Source organism: Ascidia mentula, chromosome 2 (genome assembly GCF_947561715.1).
Source record: "Ascidia mentula chromosome 2, kaAscMent1.1, whole genome shotgun sequence".
Taxonomy (NCBI): Eukaryota; Metazoa; Chordata; class Ascidiacea; order Phlebobranchia; family Ascidiidae; genus Ascidia; species Ascidia mentula.
In genome coordinates, this window is record NC_138567.1 from 19,791,438 (window position 1) to 19,813,399 (window position 21,962).

General features: G+C 44.3%; 47 non-coding genes and 16 pseudogenes across 47 annotated transcripts; all 63 read left to right on the plus strand.

Moving 5' to 3' along the window:
* Positions 1-51: 51 nt before the first annotated feature.
* On the plus strand, positions 52-170 carry LOC145890899 (5S ribosomal RNA). Its single transcript, XR_014399724.1, has one exon. It is a non-coding gene; the product is annotated as a 5S ribosomal RNA (ribosomal RNA).
* Positions 171-236: 66 nt separating this feature from the next.
* Positions 237-354, plus strand: LOC145892526 (5S ribosomal RNA; annotated as a pseudogene).
* Positions 355-419: 65 nt separating this feature from the next.
* On the plus strand, positions 420-538 carry LOC145891750 (5S ribosomal RNA). Its single transcript, XR_014400525.1, has one exon. It is a non-coding gene; the product is annotated as a 5S ribosomal RNA (ribosomal RNA).
* A 65-nt stretch (positions 539-603) lies between these two features.
* LOC145891552 (5S ribosomal RNA) lies at positions 604-722 on the plus strand. The gene has a single exon (XR_014400337.1). It is a non-coding gene; the product is annotated as a 5S ribosomal RNA (ribosomal RNA).
* A 65-nt stretch (positions 723-787) lies between these two features.
* On the plus strand, positions 788-906 carry LOC145891436 (5S ribosomal RNA). Its single transcript, XR_014400227.1, has one exon. It is a non-coding gene; the product is annotated as a 5S ribosomal RNA (ribosomal RNA).
* A 65-nt stretch (positions 907-971) lies between these two features.
* LOC145890790 (5S ribosomal RNA) lies at positions 972-1,090 on the plus strand. The gene has a single exon (XR_014399623.1). It is a non-coding gene; the product is annotated as a 5S ribosomal RNA (ribosomal RNA).
* Positions 1,091-1,155: 65 nt separating this feature from the next.
* LOC145892331 (5S ribosomal RNA) lies at positions 1,156-1,274 on the plus strand. The gene has a single exon (XR_014401069.1). It is a non-coding gene; the product is annotated as a 5S ribosomal RNA (ribosomal RNA).
* Positions 1,275-1,339: 65 nt separating this feature from the next.
* On the plus strand, positions 1,340-1,458 carry LOC145890792 (5S ribosomal RNA). The gene has a single exon (XR_014399625.1). It is a non-coding gene; the product is annotated as a 5S ribosomal RNA (ribosomal RNA).
* A 65-nt stretch (positions 1,459-1,523) lies between these two features.
* Positions 1,524-1,642, plus strand: LOC145890793 (5S ribosomal RNA). The gene has a single exon (XR_014399626.1). It is a non-coding gene; the product is annotated as a 5S ribosomal RNA (ribosomal RNA).
* A 67-nt stretch (positions 1,643-1,709) lies between these two features.
* On the plus strand, positions 1,710-1,828 carry LOC145891053 (5S ribosomal RNA). Its single transcript, XR_014399868.1, has one exon. It is a non-coding gene; the product is annotated as a 5S ribosomal RNA (ribosomal RNA).
* A 65-nt stretch (positions 1,829-1,893) lies between these two features.
* On the plus strand, positions 1,894-2,012 carry LOC145890861 (5S ribosomal RNA). Its single transcript, XR_014399688.1, has one exon. It is a non-coding gene; the product is annotated as a 5S ribosomal RNA (ribosomal RNA).
* A 65-nt stretch (positions 2,013-2,077) lies between these two features.
* Positions 2,078-2,196, plus strand: LOC145890796 (5S ribosomal RNA). The gene has a single exon (XR_014399627.1). It is a non-coding gene; the product is annotated as a 5S ribosomal RNA (ribosomal RNA).
* Positions 2,197-2,261: 65 nt separating this feature from the next.
* LOC145890911 (5S ribosomal RNA) lies at positions 2,262-2,380 on the plus strand. The gene has a single exon (XR_014399735.1). It is a non-coding gene; the product is annotated as a 5S ribosomal RNA (ribosomal RNA).
* Positions 2,381-2,446: 66 nt separating this feature from the next.
* On the plus strand, positions 2,447-2,564 carry LOC145892486 (5S ribosomal RNA; annotated as a pseudogene).
* Positions 2,565-2,629: 65 nt separating this feature from the next.
* LOC145890992 (5S ribosomal RNA) lies at positions 2,630-2,748 on the plus strand. Its single transcript, XR_014399810.1, has one exon. It is a non-coding gene; the product is annotated as a 5S ribosomal RNA (ribosomal RNA).
* Positions 2,749-2,813: 65 nt separating this feature from the next.
* LOC145892212 (5S ribosomal RNA) lies at positions 2,814-2,932 on the plus strand. The gene has a single exon (XR_014400964.1). It is a non-coding gene; the product is annotated as a 5S ribosomal RNA (ribosomal RNA).
* A 65-nt stretch (positions 2,933-2,997) lies between these two features.
* LOC145890797 (5S ribosomal RNA) lies at positions 2,998-3,116 on the plus strand. Its single transcript, XR_014399628.1, has one exon. It is a non-coding gene; the product is annotated as a 5S ribosomal RNA (ribosomal RNA).
* Positions 3,117-3,181: 65 nt separating this feature from the next.
* LOC145891522 (5S ribosomal RNA) lies at positions 3,182-3,300 on the plus strand. The gene has a single exon (XR_014400308.1). It is a non-coding gene; the product is annotated as a 5S ribosomal RNA (ribosomal RNA).
* Positions 3,301-3,365: 65 nt separating this feature from the next.
* LOC145890798 (5S ribosomal RNA) lies at positions 3,366-3,484 on the plus strand. Its single transcript, XR_014399629.1, has one exon. It is a non-coding gene; the product is annotated as a 5S ribosomal RNA (ribosomal RNA).
* A 65-nt stretch (positions 3,485-3,549) lies between these two features.
* LOC145891782 (5S ribosomal RNA) lies at positions 3,550-3,668 on the plus strand. The gene has a single exon (XR_014400555.1). It is a non-coding gene; the product is annotated as a 5S ribosomal RNA (ribosomal RNA).
* A 65-nt stretch (positions 3,669-3,733) lies between these two features.
* On the plus strand, positions 3,734-3,851 carry LOC145892668 (5S ribosomal RNA; annotated as a pseudogene).
* A 65-nt stretch (positions 3,852-3,916) lies between these two features.
* Positions 3,917-4,025, plus strand: LOC145892659 (5S ribosomal RNA; annotated as a pseudogene).
* Positions 4,026-4,090: 65 nt separating this feature from the next.
* LOC145891503 (5S ribosomal RNA) lies at positions 4,091-4,209 on the plus strand. The gene has a single exon (XR_014400291.1). It is a non-coding gene; the product is annotated as a 5S ribosomal RNA (ribosomal RNA).
* A 237-nt stretch (positions 4,210-4,446) lies between these two features.
* Positions 4,447-4,565, plus strand: LOC145891205 (5S ribosomal RNA). The gene has a single exon (XR_014400012.1). It is a non-coding gene; the product is annotated as a 5S ribosomal RNA (ribosomal RNA).
* Positions 4,566-4,630: 65 nt separating this feature from the next.
* Positions 4,631-4,749, plus strand: LOC145892607 (5S ribosomal RNA; annotated as a pseudogene).
* A 238-nt stretch (positions 4,750-4,987) lies between these two features.
* Positions 4,988-5,106, plus strand: LOC145892165 (5S ribosomal RNA). The gene has a single exon (XR_014400920.1). It is a non-coding gene; the product is annotated as a 5S ribosomal RNA (ribosomal RNA).
* Positions 5,107-5,171: 65 nt separating this feature from the next.
* LOC145892719 (5S ribosomal RNA) lies at positions 5,172-5,289 on the plus strand (annotated as a pseudogene).
* Positions 5,290-5,354: 65 nt separating this feature from the next.
* On the plus strand, positions 5,355-5,473 carry LOC145891684 (5S ribosomal RNA). Its single transcript, XR_014400461.1, has one exon. It is a non-coding gene; the product is annotated as a 5S ribosomal RNA (ribosomal RNA).
* Positions 5,474-5,538: 65 nt separating this feature from the next.
* Positions 5,539-5,657, plus strand: LOC145892377 (5S ribosomal RNA; annotated as a pseudogene).
* A 238-nt stretch (positions 5,658-5,895) lies between these two features.
* LOC145892729 (5S ribosomal RNA) lies at positions 5,896-6,013 on the plus strand (annotated as a pseudogene).
* Positions 6,014-6,424: 411 nt separating this feature from the next.
* LOC145891793 (5S ribosomal RNA) lies at positions 6,425-6,543 on the plus strand. The gene has a single exon (XR_014400566.1). It is a non-coding gene; the product is annotated as a 5S ribosomal RNA (ribosomal RNA).
* A 65-nt stretch (positions 6,544-6,608) lies between these two features.
* On the plus strand, positions 6,609-6,726 carry LOC145892713 (5S ribosomal RNA; annotated as a pseudogene).
* Positions 6,727-15,969: 9,243 nt separating this feature from the next.
* Positions 15,970-16,088, plus strand: LOC145891207 (5S ribosomal RNA). Its single transcript, XR_014400014.1, has one exon. It is a non-coding gene; the product is annotated as a 5S ribosomal RNA (ribosomal RNA).
* A 65-nt stretch (positions 16,089-16,153) lies between these two features.
* On the plus strand, positions 16,154-16,272 carry LOC145892625 (5S ribosomal RNA; annotated as a pseudogene).
* Positions 16,273-16,337: 65 nt separating this feature from the next.
* LOC145890800 (5S ribosomal RNA) lies at positions 16,338-16,456 on the plus strand. Its single transcript, XR_014399631.1, has one exon. It is a non-coding gene; the product is annotated as a 5S ribosomal RNA (ribosomal RNA).
* A 65-nt stretch (positions 16,457-16,521) lies between these two features.
* Positions 16,522-16,640, plus strand: LOC145890801 (5S ribosomal RNA). The gene has a single exon (XR_014399632.1). It is a non-coding gene; the product is annotated as a 5S ribosomal RNA (ribosomal RNA).
* A 65-nt stretch (positions 16,641-16,705) lies between these two features.
* Positions 16,706-16,824, plus strand: LOC145890924 (5S ribosomal RNA). Its single transcript, XR_014399747.1, has one exon. It is a non-coding gene; the product is annotated as a 5S ribosomal RNA (ribosomal RNA).
* A 66-nt stretch (positions 16,825-16,890) lies between these two features.
* LOC145892527 (5S ribosomal RNA) lies at positions 16,891-17,008 on the plus strand (annotated as a pseudogene).
* Positions 17,009-17,073: 65 nt separating this feature from the next.
* On the plus strand, positions 17,074-17,192 carry LOC145891751 (5S ribosomal RNA). The gene has a single exon (XR_014400526.1). It is a non-coding gene; the product is annotated as a 5S ribosomal RNA (ribosomal RNA).
* Positions 17,193-17,257: 65 nt separating this feature from the next.
* On the plus strand, positions 17,258-17,376 carry LOC145891553 (5S ribosomal RNA). The gene has a single exon (XR_014400338.1). It is a non-coding gene; the product is annotated as a 5S ribosomal RNA (ribosomal RNA).
* A 65-nt stretch (positions 17,377-17,441) lies between these two features.
* On the plus strand, positions 17,442-17,560 carry LOC145891437 (5S ribosomal RNA). Its single transcript, XR_014400228.1, has one exon. It is a non-coding gene; the product is annotated as a 5S ribosomal RNA (ribosomal RNA).
* Positions 17,561-17,625: 65 nt separating this feature from the next.
* Positions 17,626-17,744, plus strand: LOC145890802 (5S ribosomal RNA). Its single transcript, XR_014399633.1, has one exon. It is a non-coding gene; the product is annotated as a 5S ribosomal RNA (ribosomal RNA).
* Positions 17,745-17,809: 65 nt separating this feature from the next.
* LOC145892333 (5S ribosomal RNA) lies at positions 17,810-17,928 on the plus strand. The gene has a single exon (XR_014401070.1). It is a non-coding gene; the product is annotated as a 5S ribosomal RNA (ribosomal RNA).
* A 65-nt stretch (positions 17,929-17,993) lies between these two features.
* Positions 17,994-18,112, plus strand: LOC145890803 (5S ribosomal RNA). Its single transcript, XR_014399634.1, has one exon. It is a non-coding gene; the product is annotated as a 5S ribosomal RNA (ribosomal RNA).
* Positions 18,113-18,179: 67 nt separating this feature from the next.
* LOC145891055 (5S ribosomal RNA) lies at positions 18,180-18,298 on the plus strand. Its single transcript, XR_014399870.1, has one exon. It is a non-coding gene; the product is annotated as a 5S ribosomal RNA (ribosomal RNA).
* A 65-nt stretch (positions 18,299-18,363) lies between these two features.
* Positions 18,364-18,482, plus strand: LOC145890862 (5S ribosomal RNA). Its single transcript, XR_014399689.1, has one exon. It is a non-coding gene; the product is annotated as a 5S ribosomal RNA (ribosomal RNA).
* Positions 18,483-18,547: 65 nt separating this feature from the next.
* On the plus strand, positions 18,548-18,666 carry LOC145890804 (5S ribosomal RNA). Its single transcript, XR_014399635.1, has one exon. It is a non-coding gene; the product is annotated as a 5S ribosomal RNA (ribosomal RNA).
* A 65-nt stretch (positions 18,667-18,731) lies between these two features.
* LOC145890935 (5S ribosomal RNA) lies at positions 18,732-18,850 on the plus strand. Its single transcript, XR_014399758.1, has one exon. It is a non-coding gene; the product is annotated as a 5S ribosomal RNA (ribosomal RNA).
* Positions 18,851-18,916: 66 nt separating this feature from the next.
* Positions 18,917-19,034, plus strand: LOC145892609 (5S ribosomal RNA; annotated as a pseudogene).
* Positions 19,035-19,099: 65 nt separating this feature from the next.
* Positions 19,100-19,218, plus strand: LOC145890993 (5S ribosomal RNA). The gene has a single exon (XR_014399811.1). It is a non-coding gene; the product is annotated as a 5S ribosomal RNA (ribosomal RNA).
* Positions 19,219-19,283: 65 nt separating this feature from the next.
* On the plus strand, positions 19,284-19,402 carry LOC145892213 (5S ribosomal RNA). The gene has a single exon (XR_014400965.1). It is a non-coding gene; the product is annotated as a 5S ribosomal RNA (ribosomal RNA).
* Positions 19,403-19,467: 65 nt separating this feature from the next.
* On the plus strand, positions 19,468-19,586 carry LOC145890806 (5S ribosomal RNA). Its single transcript, XR_014399637.1, has one exon. It is a non-coding gene; the product is annotated as a 5S ribosomal RNA (ribosomal RNA).
* Positions 19,587-19,651: 65 nt separating this feature from the next.
* On the plus strand, positions 19,652-19,770 carry LOC145891523 (5S ribosomal RNA). The gene has a single exon (XR_014400309.1). It is a non-coding gene; the product is annotated as a 5S ribosomal RNA (ribosomal RNA).
* Positions 19,771-19,835: 65 nt separating this feature from the next.
* Positions 19,836-19,954, plus strand: LOC145890807 (5S ribosomal RNA). The gene has a single exon (XR_014399638.1). It is a non-coding gene; the product is annotated as a 5S ribosomal RNA (ribosomal RNA).
* Positions 19,955-20,019: 65 nt separating this feature from the next.
* On the plus strand, positions 20,020-20,138 carry LOC145891783 (5S ribosomal RNA). Its single transcript, XR_014400556.1, has one exon. It is a non-coding gene; the product is annotated as a 5S ribosomal RNA (ribosomal RNA).
* A 65-nt stretch (positions 20,139-20,203) lies between these two features.
* Positions 20,204-20,321, plus strand: LOC145892669 (5S ribosomal RNA; annotated as a pseudogene).
* Positions 20,322-20,386: 65 nt separating this feature from the next.
* Positions 20,387-20,495, plus strand: LOC145892660 (5S ribosomal RNA; annotated as a pseudogene).
* Positions 20,496-20,560: 65 nt separating this feature from the next.
* LOC145892089 (5S ribosomal RNA) lies at positions 20,561-20,679 on the plus strand. Its single transcript, XR_014400847.1, has one exon. It is a non-coding gene; the product is annotated as a 5S ribosomal RNA (ribosomal RNA).
* Positions 20,680-20,916: 237 nt separating this feature from the next.
* On the plus strand, positions 20,917-21,035 carry LOC145891208 (5S ribosomal RNA). The gene has a single exon (XR_014400015.1). It is a non-coding gene; the product is annotated as a 5S ribosomal RNA (ribosomal RNA).
* A 65-nt stretch (positions 21,036-21,100) lies between these two features.
* LOC145892378 (5S ribosomal RNA) lies at positions 21,101-21,219 on the plus strand (annotated as a pseudogene).
* Positions 21,220-21,457: 238 nt separating this feature from the next.
* Positions 21,458-21,576, plus strand: LOC145892166 (5S ribosomal RNA). The gene has a single exon (XR_014400921.1). It is a non-coding gene; the product is annotated as a 5S ribosomal RNA (ribosomal RNA).
* Positions 21,577-21,641: 65 nt separating this feature from the next.
* Positions 21,642-21,759, plus strand: LOC145892714 (5S ribosomal RNA; annotated as a pseudogene).
* Positions 21,760-21,824: 65 nt separating this feature from the next.
* On the plus strand, positions 21,825-21,943 carry LOC145891209 (5S ribosomal RNA). Its single transcript, XR_014400016.1, has one exon. It is a non-coding gene; the product is annotated as a 5S ribosomal RNA (ribosomal RNA).
* The last annotated feature ends 19 nt before the right edge of the window (positions 21,944-21,962 follow it).

The following is a 21,962-nucleotide window of genomic DNA, read 5'->3' on the forward strand; positions in this document are numbered from 1 at the left end:
CAAAGTATGCTTTGAATTGCCCATGAATGTCGTCAAAACAGACTAACAAACGTCTACGGCCATACCAGGTTGAAAGCACCCGATCTCGTTCGATCTCGGAAGTTAAGCAACCTCGGGCTTGGTTAGTACTTGGATGGGTGACCGCCTAGGAATACCAAGTGTTGTAGTCATTTTTCTGTTTACCCAAAGTTATGCTTTGAATTGCGCATAAATGTCGTCAAAACAGTCTAACAAACGTCTACGGCCATACCAGGTTGAAAGCACCCGATCTCGTTTGATCTCGGCAGTTAAGCAAACTCGGGCTTGGTTAGTACTTGGATGGGTGTCCTCTTAGGTTACCAAGTGTTGTAGTCATTTTTCTATTTACCCAAAGTATGCTTTGAATTGCCCATATATGTCGTCAAAACAGACTAACAAACGTCTACGGCCATACCAGGTTGAAAGCACCCGATCTCGTTCGATATCGGCAGTTAAGCAACCTCTGGCTTGGTTAGTACTTGGATGGGTGACCGCCTAGGAATACCAAGTGTTGTAGACAATTTTCTATTTACACAAAGTATGCTTTGAATTGCGCATAAAGATCGTCATAACAGACTAACAATCGTCTACGGCCATACCAGGTTGAAAGCACCCGATCTCGTTCGATCTCGGATGTTTAGCAACCTCGGGCTTGGTTAGTACTTGGATGGGTGACCTCCTAGGAATACCAAGTGTTGTAGTCATTTTTCTGTTTACCCAAAGTATGCTTTGAATTGCGCATAAATGTCGTCAAAACAGACTAACAAACGTCTAAGGCCATACCAGGTTGAAAGCACCCGATCTCGTTCGATCTCGGCAGTTAAGCAACCTCGGGCTTGGTTAGTACTTGGATGGGTGACCGCCTAGGAATACCAAGTGTTGTAGTCATTTTGCTATTTGCACAAAGTATGCTTTGAATTGCTCATAAATGTCGTCAAAACAGACTAACAAACGTCTACGGCCATACCAGGTTGAAAGCACCCGATCTCGTTCGATCTCGGCAGTTAAGCAACCTCGGGCTTGGTTAGTACTTGGATGGGTGACCGCCTAGGAATACCAAGTGTTGTAGTCATTTTGCTATTTGCACAAAGTATGCTTTGAATTGCTCATAAATGTCGTAAAAACAGACTAACAAACGTCTACGGCCATACCAGGTTGAAAGCACCCTATCTCGTTCGATCTCGGCAGTTAAGCAACCTCGGGTTTGGTTAGTGCTTGGATGGGTGACCGCCTAGGAATACCAAGTGTTGTAGTCATTTTACTATTTGCACAAAGTATGCTTTGAATTGCCCATAAATGTCGTCAAAACAGACTAACAAACGTCTACGGCCATACCAGGTTGAAAGCACCCGATCTCGTTCGATCTCGGCAGTTAAGCAACCTCGGGCTTGGTTAGTACTTGGATGGGTGACCGCCTAGGAATACCAAGTGTTGTAGTCATTTTACTATTTGCACAAAGTATGCTTTGAATTGCCCATAAATGTCGTCAAAACAGACTAACAAACGTCTACGGCCATACCAGGTTGAAAGCACCCGATCTCGTTCGATCTCGGCAGTTAAGCAACCTCGGGCTTGGTTAGTACTTGGATGGGTGACCGCCTAGGAATACCAAGTGTTGTAGTCATTATTTTCTATTTGCACAAAGTATGCTTTGAATTGCTCATAAATGTCGTCAAAACAGACTAACAAACATCTACGGCCATACCAGGTTGAAAGCACCCGATCTCGTTCGATCTCGGCAGTTAAGCAACCTCGGGCTTGGTTAGTACTTGGATGGGTGACCGCCTAGGAATACCAAGTGTTGTAGTCATTTTACTATTTGCACAAAGTATGCTTTGAATTTCACATGAATGTCGTCAAAACAGACTAACAAACGTCTACGGTCATACCAGGTTGAAAGCACCCGATCTCGTTCGATCTCGGCAGTTAAGCAACCTCGGGCTTGGTTAGTACTTGGATGGGTGACCGCCTAGGAATACCAAGTGTTGTAGTCATTTTGCTATTTGCACAAAGTATGCTTTGAATTGCTCATAAATATCGTCAAAACAGACTAACAAACGTCTACGGCCATACCAGGTTGAAAGCACCCGATCTCGTTCGATCTCGGCAGTTAAGCAACCTCGGGCTTGGTTAGTACTTGGATGGGTGACCGCCTAGGAATACCAAGTGTTGTAGTCATTTTTCTATTTATACAAAGTATGCTTTGAATTGCGCATGAAGATCGTCATAACCGACTAACAAACGTCTACGGCCATACCAGGTTGAAAGCACCCGATCTCGTTCGATCTCGGAAGTTAAGCAACCTCGGGCTTGGTTAGTACTTGGATGGGTGACCGCCTAGGAATACCAAGTGTTGTAGTCATTTTTCTGTTTACCCAAAGTTATGCTTTGAATTGCGCATGAATGTCGTCAAAACAGTCTAACAAACGTCTACGGCCATACCAGGTTGAAAGCACCCGATCTCGTTCGATCTCGGCAGTTAAGCAAACTCGGGCTTGGTTAGTACTTGGATGGGTGTCCTCTTAGGTTACCAAGTGTTGTAGTCATTTTTCTATTTACCCAAAGTATGCTTTGAATTGCCCATAAATGTCGTCAAAACAGACTAACAAACGTCTACGGCCATACCAGGTTGAAAGCACCCGATCTCGTTCGATATCGGCAGTTAAGCAACCTCGGGCTTGGTTAGTACTTGGATGGGTGACCGCCTAGGAATACCAAGTGTTGTAGACAATTTTCTATTTACACAAAGTATGCTTTGAATTGCGCATAAAGATCGTCATAACAGACTAACAATCGTCTACGGCCATACCAGGTTGAAAGCACCCGATCTCGTTCGATCTCGGATGTTTAGCAACCTCGGGCTTGGTTAGTACTTGGATGGGTGACATCCTAGGAATACCAAGTGTTGTAGTCATTTTTCTATTTACACAAAGTATGCTTTGAATTGCGCATAAATGTCGTCAAAACAGACTAACAAACGTCTACGGCCATACCAGGTTGAAAGCACCCGATCTCGTTCGATCTCGGCAGTTAAGCAACCTCGGGCTTGGTTAGTACTTGGATGGGTGACCGCCTAGGAATACCAAGTGTTGTAGTCATTTTGCTATTTGCACAAAGTATGCTTTGAATTGCTCATAAATGTCGTCAAAACAGACTAACAAACGTCTACGGCCATACCAGGTTGAAAGCACCCGATCTCGTTCGATCTCGGCAGTTAAGCAACCTCGGGATTGGTTAGTACTTGGATGGGTGACCGCCTAGGAATACCAAGTGTTGTAGTCATTTTACTATTTGCACAAAGTATGCTTTGAATTGCCCATAAATGTCGTCAAAACAGACTAACAAACGTCTACGGCCATACCAGGTTGAAAGCACCCGATCTCGTTCGATCTCGGCAGTTAAGCAACCTCGGGCTTGGTTAGTACTTGGATGGGTGACCGCCTAGGAATACCAAGTGTTGTAGTCATTTTTCTGTTTACCCAAAGTATGCTTTGAATTGCGCATAAAGATCGTCATAACAGACTAACAAACGTCTACGGCCATACCAGGTTGAAAGCACCCGATCTCGTTCGAACTCGGCAGTTAAGCAACCTCGGGCTTGGTTAGTATTTGGTTGGGTGATCGCCTAGGAATACCAGGTGTTGTAGTCATTTTTCTATTTAAACAAAGTATGCATTGATTTGCCCATAAAGATCCTCATAACAGACTAACAAACGTCTGAGGCCATACCAGGTTGAAAGCACCGATCTCGTTCGATCTCGGCAGTTAAGCAACCTCGGGCTTGGTTAGTATTTGGTTGGGTGATCGCCTAGGAATACCAGGTGTTGTAGTCATTTTTCTATTTGCACAAAGTATGCAATGAATTGCGCATATAGATCGTCATAACAGACTGACAAACGTCTACGGCCACACCAGGTTGAAAGCACCCGATCTCGGCAGTTAAGCAACCTCGGGCTTGGTTAGTACTTGGATGGGTGACCGCCTAGGAATACCAAATGTTGTAGTCATTTTTCTATTTATACAAAGTATGCTTTGAATTGCGCATAAAGATCGTCACAACAGACTAAGAAACGTCCACGGCCATACCAGGTTGAAAGCACCCGATCTCGTTCGATCTCGGCAGTCAAGCAACCTCGGGCTTGGTTAGTACTTGGATGGGTGACCGCCTAGGAATACCAAGTGTTGTAGTCATTTTTCTATTTGCACAAAGTATGCTTTGATTGCCTGTAAATGTCGTCTAAACAGACTAACAAACGTCTACGGCCATACCAGGTTGAAAGCACCCGATCTCGTTCGATTTCGGCAGTTAAACAACCTCAGGCTTGGATGGATGACCGCCTAGGAATACCAGGTGTTGTAGTCATTTTTCTATTTACACAAAGTATGCTTTGAATTACGCATAAAGATCGTCAAAACAGACTAACAATCGTCTACGGCCATACCAGGTTGAAAGCACCCGATCTCGTTCGATCTCGGCAGTTAAGCAACCTCGGGCTTGCTTAGTACTTGGATGGGTGACCGCCTAGGAATACCAAGTGTTGTAGTCATTTTTCTTTTTACACAAAGTATGCTTTGAATTGCGCATAAAGATCGTCAAAACAGACTTACAAACGTCTACGGGCGTACCACGTTGGAAGCACCCGATCTCGTTCGATCTCGGCAGTTAAGCAACCTCGGGCTTGGTTAGTACTTGGATGGGTGATTGCCTAGGAATACCAAGTGTTGTAGTCATTTTACTGTTTGCACAAAGTATGCTTTGAGTTGCCTGTAAATGTCGTCTAAACAGACTAACAAACGTCTACGGCCATACCAGGTTGAAAGCACCCGATCTCGTTCGATTTCGGCAGTTAAACAACATCAGGCTTGGATGGGTGACCGCCTAGGAATACCAAGTGTTGTAGTCATTTTACTATTTGCACAAAGTATGCTTTGAATTGCCCATAAATGTCGTCAAAACAGACTAACAAACGTCTACGGCCATATCAGGTTGAAAGCACCCGATCTCGTTCGATCTCGGCAGTTAAGCAACCTCGGGCTTGGTTAGCACTTGGATGGATGACCGCCTAGGAATACCAAGTGTTGTAGTCATTTTTCTATTTAAACAAAGTATGCATTGAATTGCGCATAAAGATCGTCATAACAGACTAAAAAACGTCTAAGGCCATACCAGGTTGAAAGCACCGTTCTCGTTCGAACTCGGCAGTTAAGCAACCTCGGGCTTGGTTAGTATTTGTTTGGGTGATCGCCAAGGAATACCAGGTGTTGTGGTCATTTTTCTATTTACACAAAGTATGCTTTGAATTACGCATAAAGATCGTCAAAACAGACTAACAAACGTCTACGGCCATACCAGGTTGAAAGCACCCGATCTCGTTCGATCTCGGCAGTTAAGCAAACTCGGGCTTGCTTAGTACTTGGATGGGTGACCGCCTAGGAATACCAAGTGTTGTAGTCATTTTTTTATTTACACAAAGTATGCTTTGAATTGCGCATAAAGATCGTCAAAACAGACTTACAAACGTCTACGGCCGTACCACGTTGGAAGCACCCGATCTCGTTCGATCTCGGCAGTTAAGCAACCTCGGGCTTGGTTAGTACTTGGATGGGTGATTGCCTAGGAATACCAAGTGTTGTAGTCATTTTTCTATTTGCACAAAGTATGCTTTGAATTGCTCATAAATGTCGTCAAAACAGACTAACAAACGTCTACGGCCATTCCAGTTTGAAAGCACCCGATCTCGTTCGATCTCGGCAGTTAAGCAACCTCAGGCTTGGATGGGTGACCGCCTAGGAATACCAAGTGTTGTAGTCATTTTACTGTTTGCACAAAGTATGCATTGAATTGCGAATATAGATCGTCATAACAGACTAACAAACGTCTAAGGCTATACCAGGTTAAAAGCACCGATTTCGTTCGATCTCGGCAGTTAAACAACCTCGGGCTTGGTAAGTATTTGGTTGGGTGATTGCCTAGGAATACCAAGTGTTGTAGTCATTTTACTGTTTGCACAAAGTATGCTTTGAATTGCCTGTAAATGTCGTCAAAACAGACTAACAAACGTCTACGGCCATACCAGGTTGAAAGCACCCGATCTCGTTCGATTTCGGCAGTTAAACAACCTCAGGCTTGGATGGGTGACCGCCTAGGAATACCAAGTGTTGTAATCATTTTACTGTTTGCACAAAGTATGCTTTGAGTTGCCTGTAAATGTCGTCTAAACAGACTAACAAACGTCTACGGCCATACCAGGTTGAAAGCACCCGATCTCGTTCGATTTCGGCAGTTAAACAACCTCAGGCTTGGATGGGTGACCGCCTAGGAATACCAAGTGTTGTAGTCATTTTACTATTTGCACAAAGTATGCTTTGAATTGCCCATAAATGTCGTCAAAACAGACTAACAAACGTCTACGGCCATATCAGGTTGAAAGCACCCGATCTCGTTCGATCTCGGCAGTTAAGCAACCTCGGGCTTGGTTAGTACTTGGATGGATGACCGCCTAGGAATACCAAGCGTTGTAGTCATTTTTCTATTTAAACAAAGTATGCATTGAATTGCGCATAAAGATCGTCATAACAGACTAAAAAACGTCTAAGGCCATACCAGGTTGAAAGCACCGTTCTCGTTCGAACTCGGCAGTTAAGCAACCTCGGGCTTGGTTAGTATTTGTTTGGGTGATCGCCAAGGAATACCAGGTGTTGTAGTCATTTTTCTATTTACACAAAGTATGTGATTAGTAAATCAAATCTGGATCCAAAAAAAAAACCAAAGGCCCCTGGCAGGCTGTCGATCGCACACCGTATCAATAATAATAATGTATTAAAATCCAAACACAGCGATCTTCAAACAGCTCAGATCGATTTATTTAGAGAAAAATATATTTCGCCTAAAACGGCATCATCAGTTTCTCCATTTACCAAAACTGCCAAAAAGGAAAAACAGAAAGAAAAAAGTCAAGAATCTAACGCAAAAAGGTTACGCAAGCTAAAAATAAATAAAAATTAATAAAAACTATAAAAATATTCAGGTTTCAAGCATTAACTAAAAAATAATAAAAGTATGAATTAACTGCATGTGGTCAGACCTGTCTGTACTACTTTGCTTTCAAAAAACCACTGGCGCTGACACCGAGTGAGCACACAAACATACAGAAGCAACTGAATGTAAAAACAGAACAAAAGTGGAAGGGGAATGGACGTCACGAACTGCAGACAGGTAGGCCTGTGGGCGAACAGGTGTGACCGATAAGACTCGGTGAATGATAAGACGATAAAAACAGGTTAACAACACAGGAAAAGTCATCAACCCGTTACAGCGAAAACAAGCGCAAACAAAAACATAGTCCTACGGGCGGGGAATAGCAAAACAAACTATTTGCATGATGGTGTTACCATGGTTTGCACATTTATTTGTGCCCGTATTCTGTGCAACCATAAGTCCTCATATAGATCCAAACTCCCTGCAGGTGGTTTTTGCACGAACGTCACGTCATAGCAACTTGGCAATATGGGTCTTTGCTGGAATGTCTCGCTATGCTTCTTCAGGTAGTGGTTACCCAGCGCCGTAGCATCGCTATCTAGCGAGCACTCGAAGTGGTACCAAGTAGACCTGTGAGCATTCCAGCGAGTGGAGAACTTGTTTTTCGTCTGCCCAACATACTGGGCTCCGCAGGTTTTGCACGAGGCCACATATATCCCATAGTCGCGACATGTTAGTCGCTGACGCAACATTATTCTGCCTTTGGGGGTACACAGGAAGGTAGTTGTGGGCACCATGGGCTCGTGGTTACCATGGTGCCCGCACAGCGCACAGTGGCCGCAAGGGGCCGATTGGCCAGTGTCCCGAGGCTCGGTGTGATGGGCAAGCTGCTTGTAGTGGCATAGTTTGTTAAACATCGTTGGTCCTCTCCGATAAACGATGGAAGCATTTGCCTGGAGGCTCAATTCCTTGGGCGAAAGACGCAGTATATGAGGGAATGCTGTTGCCCAGATAAGTTTGTGCAGGCTTGGAAGCGAGTCTACCGACTTGTTGTGGAAGAATCTAGACTTCCAAGCGCTGGCTGTTGCTAACACATCGCATGTCATCCTCACCGGGAAATTGGATTTCACAGCTTTATCTTTGAGCCACAATAGGGCCTTTTTGTAGTCGCTTTCATTCTCGTTTAAGCGCCGCATCCGTATGGCTTCGGAAAACACAATTGATTTAAACACATGGATTGGGTGGTGGGAACGCCCATTAAGAAAACAACGGTCAAGTGCTGTGGGCTTAGTGTGATTGGTGGTTTTGAAGCCCGCCAGTGACATGGGGTCGATAATGTGGCACACATCAAGAAATTCAACTCCAGTGCATGGCTTTGCCGTTGTGGCTTGGCGGAAAGTTAGTTCCAAGCCTGCGTTACGAAAGCATTCCACCAACTTCTGTTGTATGACATTGGTTGTTTTAACCCCAAGCGACACCCATATAATGTCATCAATGAACCTCTTAAATATGTACGCCTTGTTTATTGCTGTGGCAGCTTTGCAAACAATGAAGTGAACAGCAATGTTAGCCACCGATACTGAGTTATTGTCACCTGTGACAATGCCTTCTTTTTGGCAATAAAAAGAATCTGCATTCCTCAATATGGCGTTGTCAATGCAAAACATTGTCAATTCGATGATGGTGTTTCTTGCCTGCGCGGTGAATGTTGAGTGACCATTCAAAGCCGCCTTCAAAGCCTGGCGTATGATGGATCTGGGAAGGTTGGGATATAATGATTTTACATCTCCTGCCACAATGCATAGTTCCTGGCGCCGCATTTTCTTGGAGAGGTGTTGCGCATTTTCCATTTTCCACTTGTGGAGTTCTTCTAAATAATCTTTACTGTCCCGGCAATATTCATTTACGTTTGCCTTGCAGTAGAGTACACTGATCGGCTGCAAAATGCTTTCCAGGAAAATCGTAGTTCGGGACGTCGTGGTGTTTCCAGATGCTTGCACCAGTCTCACTGGCATCTCTCCAATACTGCAATGCAGCAGCTCTTCAGGTGCGAGCTTGTGGGTTTTGAACAACGGATACGCATATCCGGGTTCGTTGCACGCAAAGAATTTTGCTGTAGGACCAGAGATATGTCGATAGGTGCAGCCATGGAGTTTGATGCCAGCCGTGTTATATAGGATGGTATCGCTTACGACTCCAAACTTGTGCAGCTTAATGAGCTTATCATCACAGGTGTCTTTAATCTTTTGCATCTCCGAACCTACTGTGGAACGCGTCAAGGGTAATTGGTGATACGCGGAGAATTGTTTTAACATTGTGGTGTTGTAGTCTTGTAAGTTCAGAATGATGATTTTCCCATCCTTGTCCGCCCTGCATATTACTATTTGTTTCTCCCTGGTCAATTTCGTTAATCTGTGCAAACTCTCTCTGAGATTTGAAGTCAGATTATTCCGATTAACGAATAGGCGTCTGGCGGATGTCTCCATATTCCTGACTTTGGCAAAAACCATTTCTGTGTAGGCTAGAACTTCTGCGCTTAGTTCACTTTTGTTAGGCCTGTTAAGCTTCGGTATTTTAAGCTTTTCAGGGATCGGCTCTTTGATCTCGTCTTCTTCACCATAGAGACTCTGCCATTCTACACGGCGAACATGTCTAATGGCGTTAACCCATTCTGAATGTTGTGTTGTTTCATTCCACTGCGGCGTTGGCACAAAATTCAGGCCATACATTAAGAGAATTTTATCGTCTGAATTGAGAACGTAGTCTGATTTTCCGCCAGACGCCTATTCGTTAATCGGAATAATCTGACTTCAAATCTCAGAGAGAGTTTGCACAGATTAACGAAATTGACCAGGGAGAAACAAATAGTAATATGCAGGGCGGACAAGGATGGGAAAATCATCATTCTGAACTTACAAGACTACAACACCACAATGTTAAAACAATTCTCCGCGTATCACCAATTACCCTTGACGCGTTCCACAGTAGGTTCGGAGATGCAAAAGATTAAAGACACCTGTGATGATAAGCTCATTAAGCTGCACAAGTTTGGAGTCGTAAGCGATACCATCCTATATAACACGGCTGGCATCAAACTCCATGGCTGCACCTATCGACATATCTCTGGTCCTACAGCAAAATTCTTTGCGTGCAACGAACCCGGATATGCGTATCCGTTGTTCAAAACCCACAAGCTCGCACCTGAAGAGCTGCTGCATTGCAGTATTGGAGAGATGCCAGTGAGACTGGTGCAAGCATCTGGAAACACCACGACGTCCCGAACTACGATTTTCCTGGAAAGCATTTTGCAGCCGATCAGTGTACTCTACTGCAAGGCAAACGTAAATGAATATTGCCGGGACAGTAAAGATTATTTAGAAGAACTCCACAAGTGGAAAATGGAAAATGCGCAACACCTCTCCAAGAAAATGCGGCGCCAGGAACTATGCATTGTGGCAGGAGATGTAAAATCATTATATCCCAACCTTCCCAGATCCATCATACGCCAGGCTTTGAAGGCGGCTTTGAATGGTCACTCAACATTCACCGCGCAGGCAAGAAACACCATCATCGAATTGACAATGTTTTGCATTGACAACGCCATATTGAGGAATGCAGATTCTTTTTATTGCCAAAAAGAAGGCATTGTCACAGGTGACAATAACTCAGTATCGGTGGCTAACATTGCTGTTCACTTCATTGTTTGCAAAGCTGCCACAGCAATAAACAAGGCGTACATATTTAAGAGGTTCATTGATGACATTATATGGGTGTCGCTTGGGGTTAAAACAACCAATGTCATACAACAGAAGTTGGTGGAATGCTTTCGTAACGCAGGCTTGGAACTAACTTTCCGCCAAGCCACAACGGCAAAGCCATGCACTGGAGTTGAATTTCTTGATGTGTGCCACATTATCGACCCCATGTCACTGGCGGGCTTCAAAACCACCAATCACACTAAGCCCACAGCACTTGACCGTTGTTTTCTTAATGGGCGTTCCCACCACCCAATCCATGTGTTTAAATCAATTGTGTTTTCCGAAGCCATACGGATGCGGCGCTTAAACGAGAATGAAAGCGACTACAAAAAGGCCCTATTGTGGCTCAAAGATAAAGCTGTGAAATCCAATTTCCCGGTGAGGATGACATGCGATGTGTTAGCAACAGCCAGCGCTTGGAAGTCTAGATTCTTCCACAACAAGTCGGTAGACTCGCTTCCAAGCCTGCACAAACTTATCTGGGCAACAGCATTCCCTCATATACTGCGTCTTTCGCCCAAGGAATTGAGCCTCCAGGCAAATGCTTCCATCGTTTATCGGAGAGGACCAACGATGTTTAACAAACTATGCCACTACAAGCAGCTTGCCCATCACACCGAGCCTCGGGACACTGGCCAATCGGCCCCTTGCGGCCACTGTGCGCTGTGCGGGCACCATGGTAACCACGAGCCCATGGTGCCCACAACTACCTTCCTGTGTACCCCCAAAGGCAGAATAATGTTGCGTCAGCGACTAACATGTCGCGACTATGGGATATATGTGGCCTCGTGCAAAACCTGCGGAGCCCAGTATGTTGGGCAGACGAAAAACAAGTTCTCCACTCGCTGGAATGCTCACAGGTCTACTTGGTACCACTTCGAGTGCTCGCTAGATAGCGATGCTACGGCGCTGGGTAACCACTACCTGAAGAAGCATAGCGAGACATTCCAGCAAAGACCCATATTGCCAAGTTGCTATGACGTGACGTTCGTGCAAAAACCACCTGCAGGGAGTTTGGATCTATATGAGGACTTATGGTTGCACAGAATACGGGCACAAATAAATGTGCAAACCATGGTAACACCATCATGCAAATAGTTTGTTTTGCTATTCCCCGCCCGTAGGACTATGTTTTTGTTTGCGCTTGTTTTCGCTGTAACGGGTTGATGACTTTTCCTGTGTTGTTAACCTGTTTTTATCGTCTTATCATTCACCGAGTCTTATCGGTCACACCTGTTCGCCCACAGGCCTACCTGTCTGCAGTTCGTGACGTCCATTCCCCTTCCACTTTTGTTCTGTTTTTACATTCAGTTGCTTCTGTATGTTTGTGTGCTCACTCGGTGTCAGCGCCAGTGGTTTTTTGAAAGCAAAGTAGTACAGACAGGTCTGACCACATGCAGTTAATTCATACTTTTATTATTTTTTAGTTAATGCTTGAAACCTGAATATTTTTATAGTTTTTATTAATTTTTATTTATTTTTAGCTTGCGTAACCTTTTTGCGTTAGATTCTTGACTTTTTTCTTTCTGTTTTTCCTTTTTGGCAGTTTTGGTAAATGGAGAAACTGATGATGCCGTTTTAGGCGAAATATATTTTTCTCTAAATAAATCGATCTGAGCTGTTTGAAGATCGCTGTGTTTGGATTTTAATACATTATTATTATTGATACGGTGTGCGATCGACAGCCTGCCAGGGGCCTTTGGTTTTTTTTTTTGGATCCAGATTTGATTTACTAATCACATTGGAAAGATACGGCCTGGATCACCATGGACCCGGCAATTGAAAACTACCAAAAAGATGTGTACATGGAAGCCAAGGTTAAGTTTTTAAGGCGAAGCTTGCGATGCCATCTGCTGCTTCCCTCTAACTACCGCAAAGGCATTGATTTGGACCTACTTTTGATCCAACAATCACGCAAGATTAACAAACAGTTATGTCTGCATAATAAACGGTGTAACAATCTACTTCACAATTGGTTGGCATTACCTGAAGCCTCTCGATGTTATCTACTTAAATACAAACGAATGGTTACGTCCAAATTCATTGAACGATACAATTGGCTTGCGGCAAAACAAGTAACGAGGTATAGCACCGCACCCAGAAGTACTTTGAAGCCTTCGACATCGAGGAACAGGAAAAGCAAAATGCGGTACAATTTGCGAACACAAAAACGTTTGGACGAACAACTTTTGGATCGAGCGGAACACATGATATTAAATAAATCAGACTACGTTCTCAATTCAGACGATAAAATTCTCTTAATGTATGGCCTGAATTTTGTGCCAACGCCGCAGTGGAATGAAACAACACAACATTCAGAATGGGTTAACGCCATTAGACATGTTCGCCGTGTAGAATGGCAGAGTCTCTATGGTGAAGAAGACGAGATCAAAGAGCCGATCCCTGAAAAGCTTAAAATACCGAAGCTTAACAGGCCTAACAAAAGTGAACTAAGCGCAGAAGTTCTAGCCTACACAGAAATGGTTTTTGCCAAAGTCAGGAATATGGAGACATCCGCCAGACGCCTATTCGTTAATCGGAATAATCTGACTTCAAATCTCAGAGAGAGTTTGCACAGATTAACGAAATTGACCAGGGAGAAACAAATAGTAATATGCAGGGCGGACAAGGATGGGAAAATCATCATTCTGAACTTACAAGACTACAACACCACAATGTTAAAACAATTCTCCGCGTATCACCAATTACCCTTGACGCGTTCCACAGTAGGTTCGGAGATGCAAAAGATTAAAGACACCTGTGATGATAAGCTCATTAAGCTGCACAAGTTTGGAGTCGTAAGCGATACCATCCTATATAACACGGCTGGCATCAAACTCCATGGCTGCACCTATCGACATATCTCTGGTCCTACAGCAAAATTCTTTGCGTGCAACGAACCCGGATATGCGTATCCGTTGTTCAAAACCCACAAGCTCGCACCTGAAGAGCTGCTGCATTGCAGTATTGGAGAGATGCCAGTGAGACTGGTGCAAGCATCTGGAAACACCACGACGTCCCGAACTACGATTTTCCTGGAAAGCATTTTGCAGCCGATCAGTGTACTCTACTGCAAGGCAAACGTAAATGAATATTGCCGGGACAGTAAAGATTATTTAGAAGAACTCCACAAGTGGAAAATGGAAAATGCGCAACACCTCTCCAAGAAAATGCGGCGCCAGGAACTATGCATTGTGGCAGGAGATGTAAAATCATTATATCCCAACCTTCCCAGATCCATCATACGCCAGGCTTTGAAGGCGGCTTTGAATGGTCACTCAACATTCACCGCGCAGGCAAGAAACACCATCATCGAATTGACAATGTTTTGCATTGACAACGCCATATTGAGGAATGCAGATTCTTTTTATTGCCAAAAAGAAGGCATTGTCACAGGTGACAATAACTCAGTATCGGTGGCTAACATTGCTGTTCACTTCATTGTTTGCAAAGCTGCCACAGCAATAAACAAGGCGTACATATTTAAGAGGTTCATTGATGACATTATATGGGTGTCGCTTGGGGTTAAAACAACCAATGTCATACAACAGAAGTTGGTGGAATGCTTTCGTAACGCAGGCTTGGAACTAACTTTCCGCCAAGCCACAACGGCAAAGCCATGCACTGGAGTTGAATTTCTTGATGTGTGCCACATTATCGACCCCATGTCACTGGCGGGCTTCAAAACCACCAATCACACTAAGCCCACAGCACTTGACCGTTGTTTTCTTAATGGGCGTTCCCACCACCCAATCCATGTGTTTAAATCAATTGTGTTTTCCGAAGCCATACGGATGCGGCGCTTAAACGAGAATGAAAGCGACTACAAAAAGGCCCTATTGTGGCTCAAAGATAAAGCTGTGAAATCCAATTTCCCGGTGAGGATGACATGCGATGTGTTAGCAACAGCCAGCGCTTGGAAGTCTAGATTCTTCCACAACAAGTCGGTAGACTCGCTTCCAAGCCTGCACAAACTTATCTGGGCAACAGCATTCCCTCATATACTGCGTCTTTCGCCCAAGGAATTGAGCCTCCAGGCAAATGCTTCCATCGTTTATCGGAGAGGACCAACGATGTTTAACAAACTATGCCACTACAAGCAGCTTGCCCATCACACCGAGCCTCGGGACACTGGCCAATCGGCCCCTTGCGGCCACTGTGCGCTGTGCGGGCACCATGGTAACCACGAGCCCATGGTGCCCACAACTACCTTCCTGTGTACCCCCAAAGGCAGAATAATGTTGCGTCAGCGACTAACATGTCGCGACTATGGGATATATGTGGCCTCGTGCAAAACCTGCGGAGCCCAGTATGTTGGGCAGACGAAAAACAAGTTCTCCACTCGCTGGAATGCTCACAGGTCTACTTGGTACCACTTCGAGTGCTCGCTAGATAGCGATGCTACGGCGCTGGGTAACCACTACCTGAAGAAGCATAGCGAGACATTCCAGCAAAGACCCATATTGCCAAGTTGCTATGACGTGACGTTCGTGCAAAAACCACCTGCAGGGAGTTTGGATCTATATGAGGACTTATGGTTGCACAGAATACGGGCACAAATAAATGTGCAAACCATGGTAACACCATCATGCAAATAGTTTGTTTTGCTATTCCCCGCCCGTAGGACTATGTTTTTGTTTGCGCTTGTTTTCGCTGTAACGGGTTGATGACTTTTCCTGTGTTGTTAACCTGTTTTTATCGTCTTATCATTCACCGAGTCTTATCGGTCACACCTGTTCGCCCACAGGCCTACCTGTCTGCAGTTCGTGACGTCCATTCCCCTTCCACTTTTGTTCTGTTTTTACATTCAGTTGCTTCTGTATGTTTGTGTGCTCACTCGGTGTCAGCGCCAGTGGTTTTTTGAAAGCAAAGTAGTACAGACAGGTCTGACCACATGCAGTTAATTCATACTTTTATTATTTTTTAGTTAATGCTTGAAACCTGAATATTTTTATAGTTTTTATTAATTTTTATTTATTTTTAGCTTGCGTAACCTTTTTGCGTTAGATTCTTGACTTTTTTCTTTCTGTTTTTCCTTTTTGGCAGTTTTGGTAAATGGAGAAACTGATGATGCCGTTTTAGGCGAAATATATTTTTCTCTAAATAAATCGATCTGAGCTGTTTGAAGATCGCTGTGTTTGGATTTTAATACATTATTATACACAAAGTATGCTTTGAATTACGCATAAAGATCGTCAAAACAGACTAACAAACGTCTACGGCCATACCAGGTTGAAAGCACCCGATCTCGTTCGATCTCGGCAGTTAAGCAACCTCGGGCTTGCTTAGTACTTGGATGGGTGACCGCCTAGGAATACCAAGTGTTGTAGTCATTTTTTTATTTACACGAAGTATGCTTTGAATTGCGCATAAAGATCGTCAAAACAGACTTACTAACGTCTACGGCCGTACCACGTTGGAAGCACCCGATCTCGTTCGATCTCGGCAGTTAAGCAACCTCGTGCTTGGTTAGTACTTGGATGGGTGATTGCCTAGGAATACCAAGTGTTGTAGTCATTTTGCTATTTGCACAAAGTATGCTTTGAATTGCCCATAAATGTCGTCAAAACAGACTAACAAACGTCTACGGCCATACCAGGTTGAAAGCACCCGATCTCGTTCGATCTCGGCAGTTAAGCAACCTCGGGCTTGGTTAGTACTTGGATGGGTGACCGCCTAGGAATACCAAGTGTTGTAGTCATTTTGCTATTTGCACAAAGTATGCTTTGAATTGCTCATAAATGTCGTCAAAACAGACTAACAAACGTCTACGGCCATACCAGGTTGAAAGCACCCGATCTCGTTCGATCTCGGCAGTTAAGCAACCTCGGGCTTGGTTAGTACTTGGATGGGTGACCGCCTAGGAATACCAAGTGTTGTAGTCATTTTACTATTTGCACAAAGTATGCTTTGAATTGCCCATGAATGTCGTCAAAACAGACTAACAAACGTCTACGGCCATACCAGGTTGAAAGCACCCGATCTCGTTCGATCTCGGAAGTTAAGCAACCTCGGGCTTGGTTAGTACTTGGATGGGTGACCGCCTAGGAATACCAAGTGTTGTAGTCATTTTTCTGTTTACCCAAAGTTATGCTTTGAATTGCGCATAAATGTCGTCAAAACAGTCTAACAAACGTCTACGGCCATACCAGGTTGAAAGCACCCGATCTCGTTTGATCTCGGCAGTTAAGCAAACTCGGGCTTGGTTAGTACTTGGATGGGTGTCCTCTTAGGTTACCAAGTGTTGTAGTCATTTTTCTATTTACCCAAAGTATGCTTTGAATTGCCCATATATGTCGTCAAAACTGACTAACAAACGTCTACGGCCATACCAGGTTGAAAGCACCCGATCTCGTTCGATATCGGCAGTTAAGCAACCTCTGGCTTGGTTAGTACTTGGATGGGTGACCGCCTAGGAATACCAAGTGTTGTAGACAATTTTCTATTTACACAAAGTATGCTTTGAATTGCGCATAAAGATCGTCATAACAGACTAACAATCGTCTACGGCCATACCAGGTTGAAAGCACCCGATCTCGTTCGATCTCGGATGTTTAGCAACCTCGGGCTTGGTTAGTACTTGGATGGGTGACCTCCTAGGAATACCAAGTGTTGTAGTCATTTTTCTGTTTACCCAAAGTATGCTTTGAATTGCGCATAAATGTCGTCAAAACAGACTAACAAACGTCTAAGGCCATACCAGGTTGAAAGCACCCGATCTCGTTCGATCTCGGCAGTTAAGCAACCTCGGGCTTGGTTAGTACTTGGATGGGTGACCGCCTAGGAATACCAAGTGTTGTAGTCATTTTGCTATTTGCACAAAGTATGCTTTGAATTGCTCATAAATGTCGTCAAAACAGACTAACAAACGTCTACGGCCATACCAGGTTGAAAGCACCCGATCTCGTTCGATCTCGGCAGTTAAGCAACCTCGGGCTTGGTTAGTACTTGGATGGGTGACCGCCTAGGAATACCAAGTGTTGTAGTCATTTTGCTATTTGCACAAAGTATGCTTTGAATTGCTCATAAATGTCGTAAAAACAGACTAACAAACGTCTACGGCCATACCAGGTTGAAAGCACCCTATCTCGTTCGATCTCGGCAGTTAAGCAACCTCGGGTTTGGTTAGTGCTTGGATGGGTGACCGCCTAGGAATACCAAGTGTTGTAGTCATTTTACTATTTGCACAAAGTATGCTTTGAATTGCCCATAAATGTCGTCAAAACAGACTAACAAACGTCTACGGCCATACCAGGTTGAAAGCACCCGATCTCGTTCGATCTCGGCAGTTAAGCAACCTCGGGCTTGGTTAGTACTTGGATGGGTGACCGCCTAGGAATACCAAGTGTTGTAGTCATTATTTTCTATTTGCACAAAGTATGCTTTGAATTGCTCATAAATGTCGTCAAAACAGACTAACAAACATCTACGGCCATACCAGGTTGAAAGCACCCGATCTCGTTCGATCTCGGCAGTTAAGCAACCTCGGGCTTGGTTAGTACTTGGATGGGTGACCGCCTAGGAATACCAAGTGTTGTAGTCATTTTACTATTTGCACAAAGTATGCTTTGAATTTCACATAAATGTCGTCAAAACAGACTAACAAACGTCTACGGTCATACCAGGTTGAAAGCACCCGATCTCGTTCGATCTCGGCAGTTAAGCAACCTCGGGCTTGGTTAGTACTTGGATGGGTGACCGCCTAGGAATACCAAGTGTTGTAGTCATTTTGCTATTTGCACAAAGTATGCTTTGAATTGCTCATAAATATCGTCAAAACAGACTAACAAACGTCTACGGCCATACCAGGTTGAAAGCACCCGATCTCGTTCGATCTCGGCAGTTAAGCAACCTCGGGCTTGGTTAGTACTTGGATGGGTGACCGCCTAGGAATACCAAGTGTTGTAGTCATTTTTCTATTTATACAAAGTATGCTTTGAATTGCGCATGAAGATCGTCATAACCGACTAACAAACGTCTACGGCCATACCAGGTTGAAAGCACCCGATCTCGTTCGATCTCGGAAGTTAAGCAACCTCGGGCTTGGTTAGTACTTGGATGGGTGACCGCCTAGGAATACCAAGTGTTGTAGTCATTTTTCTGTTTACCCAAAGTTATGCTTTGAATTGCGCATGAATGTCGTCAAAACAGTCTAACAAACGTCTACGGCCATACCAGGTTGAAAGCACCCGATCTCGTTCGATCTCGGCAGTTAAGCAAACTCGGGCTTGGTTAGTACTTAGATGGGTGTCCTCTTAGGTTACCAAGTGTTGTGGTCATTTTTCTATTTACCCAAAGTATGCTTTGAATTGCCCATAAATGTCGTCAAAACAGACTAACAAACGTCTACGGCCATACCAGGTTGAAAGCACCCGATCTCGTTCGATATCGGCAGTTAAGCAACCTCGGGCTTGGTTAGTACTTGGATGGGTGACCGCCTAGGAATACCAAGTGTTGTAGACAATTTTCTATTTACACAAAGTATGCTTTGAATTGCGCATAAAGATCGTCATAACAGACTAACAATCGTCTACGGCCATACCAGGTTGAAAGCACCCGATCTCGTTCGATCTCGGATGTTTAGCAACCTCGGGCTTGGTTAGTACTTGGATGGGTGACATCCTAGGAATACCAAGTGTTGTAGTCATTTTTCTATTTACACAAAGTATGCTTTGAATTGCGCATAAATGTCGTCAAAACAGACTAACAAACGTCTACGGCCATACCAGGTTGAAAGCACCCGATCTCGTTCGATCTCGGCAGTTAAGCAACCTCGGGCTTGGTTAGTACTTGGATGGGTGACCGCCTAGGAATACCAAGTGTTGTAGTCATTTTGCTATTTGCACAAAGTATGCTTTGAATTGCTCATAAATGTCGTCAAAACAGACTAACAAACGTCTACGGCCATACCAGGTTGAAAGCACCCGATCTCGTTCGATCTCGGCAGTTAAGCAACCTCGGGATTGGTTAGTACTTGGATGGGTGACCGCCTAGGAATACCAAGTGTTGTAGTCATTTTACTATTTGCACAAAGTATGCTTTGAATTGCCCATAAATGTCGTCAAAACAGACTAACAAACGTCTACGGCCATACCAGGTTGAAAGCACCCGATCTCGTTCGATCTCGGCAGTTAAGCAACCTCGGGCTTGGTTAGTACTTGGATGGGTGACCGCCTAGGAATACCAAGTGTTGTAGTCATTTTTCTGTTTACCCAAAGTATGCTTTGAATTGCGCATAAAGATCGTCATAACAGACTAACAAACGTCTACGGCCATACCAGGTTGAAAGCACCCGATCTCGTTCGAACTCGGCAGTTAAGCAACCTCGGGCTTGGTTAGTATTTGGTTGGGTGATCGCCTAGGAATACCAGGTGTTGTAGTCATTTTTCTATTTAAACAAAGTATGCATTGATTTGCCCATAAAGATCCTCATAACAGACTAACAAACGTCTGAGGCCATACCAGGTTGAAAGCACCGATCTCGTTCGATCTCGGCAGTTAAGCAACCTCGGGCTTGGTTAGTATTTGGTTGGGTGATCGCCTAGGAATACCAGGTGTTGTAGTCATTTTTCTATTTGCACAAAGTATGCAATGAATTGCGCATATAGATCGTCATAACAGACTGACAAACGTCTACGGCCACACCAGGTTGAAAGCACCCGATCTCGGCAGTTAAGCAACCTCGGGCTTGGTTAGTACTTGGATGGGTGACCGCCTAGGAATACCAAATGTTGTAGTCATTTTTCTATTTATACAAAGTATGCTTTGAATTGCGCATAAAGATCGTCACAACAGACTAAGAAACGTCCACGGCCATACCAGGTTGAAAGCACCCGATCTCGTTCGATCTCGGCAGTCAAGCAACCTCGGGCTTGGATAGTGCTTGGATGGGTGACCGCCTAGGAATACCAAGTGTTGTAGTCATTTTTCTATTTGCACAAAGTATGCTTTGATTGCCTGCAAATGTCGTCTAAACAGACTAACAAACGTCTACGGCCATACCAGGTTGAAAGCACCCGATCTCGTTCGATTTCGGCAGTTAAACAACCTCAGGCTTGGATGGATGACCGCCTAGGAATACCAGGTGTTGTAGTCATTTTTCTATTTACACAAAGTATGCTTTGAATTACGCATAAAGATCGTCAAAACAGACTAACAATCGTCTACGGCCATACCAGGTTGAAAGCACCCGATCTCGTTCGATCTCGGCAGTTAAGCAACCTCGGGCTTGCTTAGTACTTGGATGGGTGACCGCCTAGGAATACCAAGTGTTGTAGTCATTTTTCTTTTTACACAAAGTATGCTTTGAATTGCGCATAAAGATCGTCAAAACAGACTTACAAACGTCTACGGCCGTACCACGTTGGAAGCACCCGATCTCGTTCGATCTCGGCAGTTAAGCAACCTCGGGCTTGGTTAGTACTTGGATGGGTGATTGCCTAGGAATACCAAGTGTTGTAGTCATTTTACTGTTTGCACAAAGTATGCTTTGAGTTGCCTGTAAATGTCGTCTAAACAGACTAACAAACGTCTACGGCCATACCAGGTTGAAAGCACCCGATCTCGTTCGATTTCGGCAGTTAAACAACATCAGGCTTGGATGGGTGACCGCCTAGGAATACCAAGTGTTGTAGTCATTTTACTATTTGCACAAAGTATGCTTTGAATTGCCCATAAATGTCGTCAAAACAGACTAACAAACGTCTACGGCCATATCAGGTTGAAAGCACCCGATCTCGTTCGATCTCGGCAGTTAAGCAACCTCGGGCTTGGTTAGCACTTGGATGGATGACCGCCTAGGAATACCAAGTGTTGTAGTCATTTTTCTATTTAAACAAAGTATGCATTGAATTGCGCATAAAGATCGTCATAACAGACTAAAAAACGTCTAAGGCCATACCAGGTTGAAAGCACCGTTCTCGTTCGAACTCGGCAGTTAAGCAACCTCGGGCTTGGTTAGTATTTGTTTGGGTGATCGCCAAGGAATACCAGGTGTTGTAGTCATTTTTCTATTTACACAAAGTATGCTTTGAATTACGCATAAAGATCGTCAAAACAGACTAACAAACGTCTACGGCCATACCAGGTTGAAAGCACCCGATCTCGTTCGATCTCGGCAGTTAAGCAACCTCGGGCTTGCTTAGTACTTGGATGGGTGACCGCCTAGGAATACCAAGTGTTGTAGTCATTTTTTTATTTACACAAAG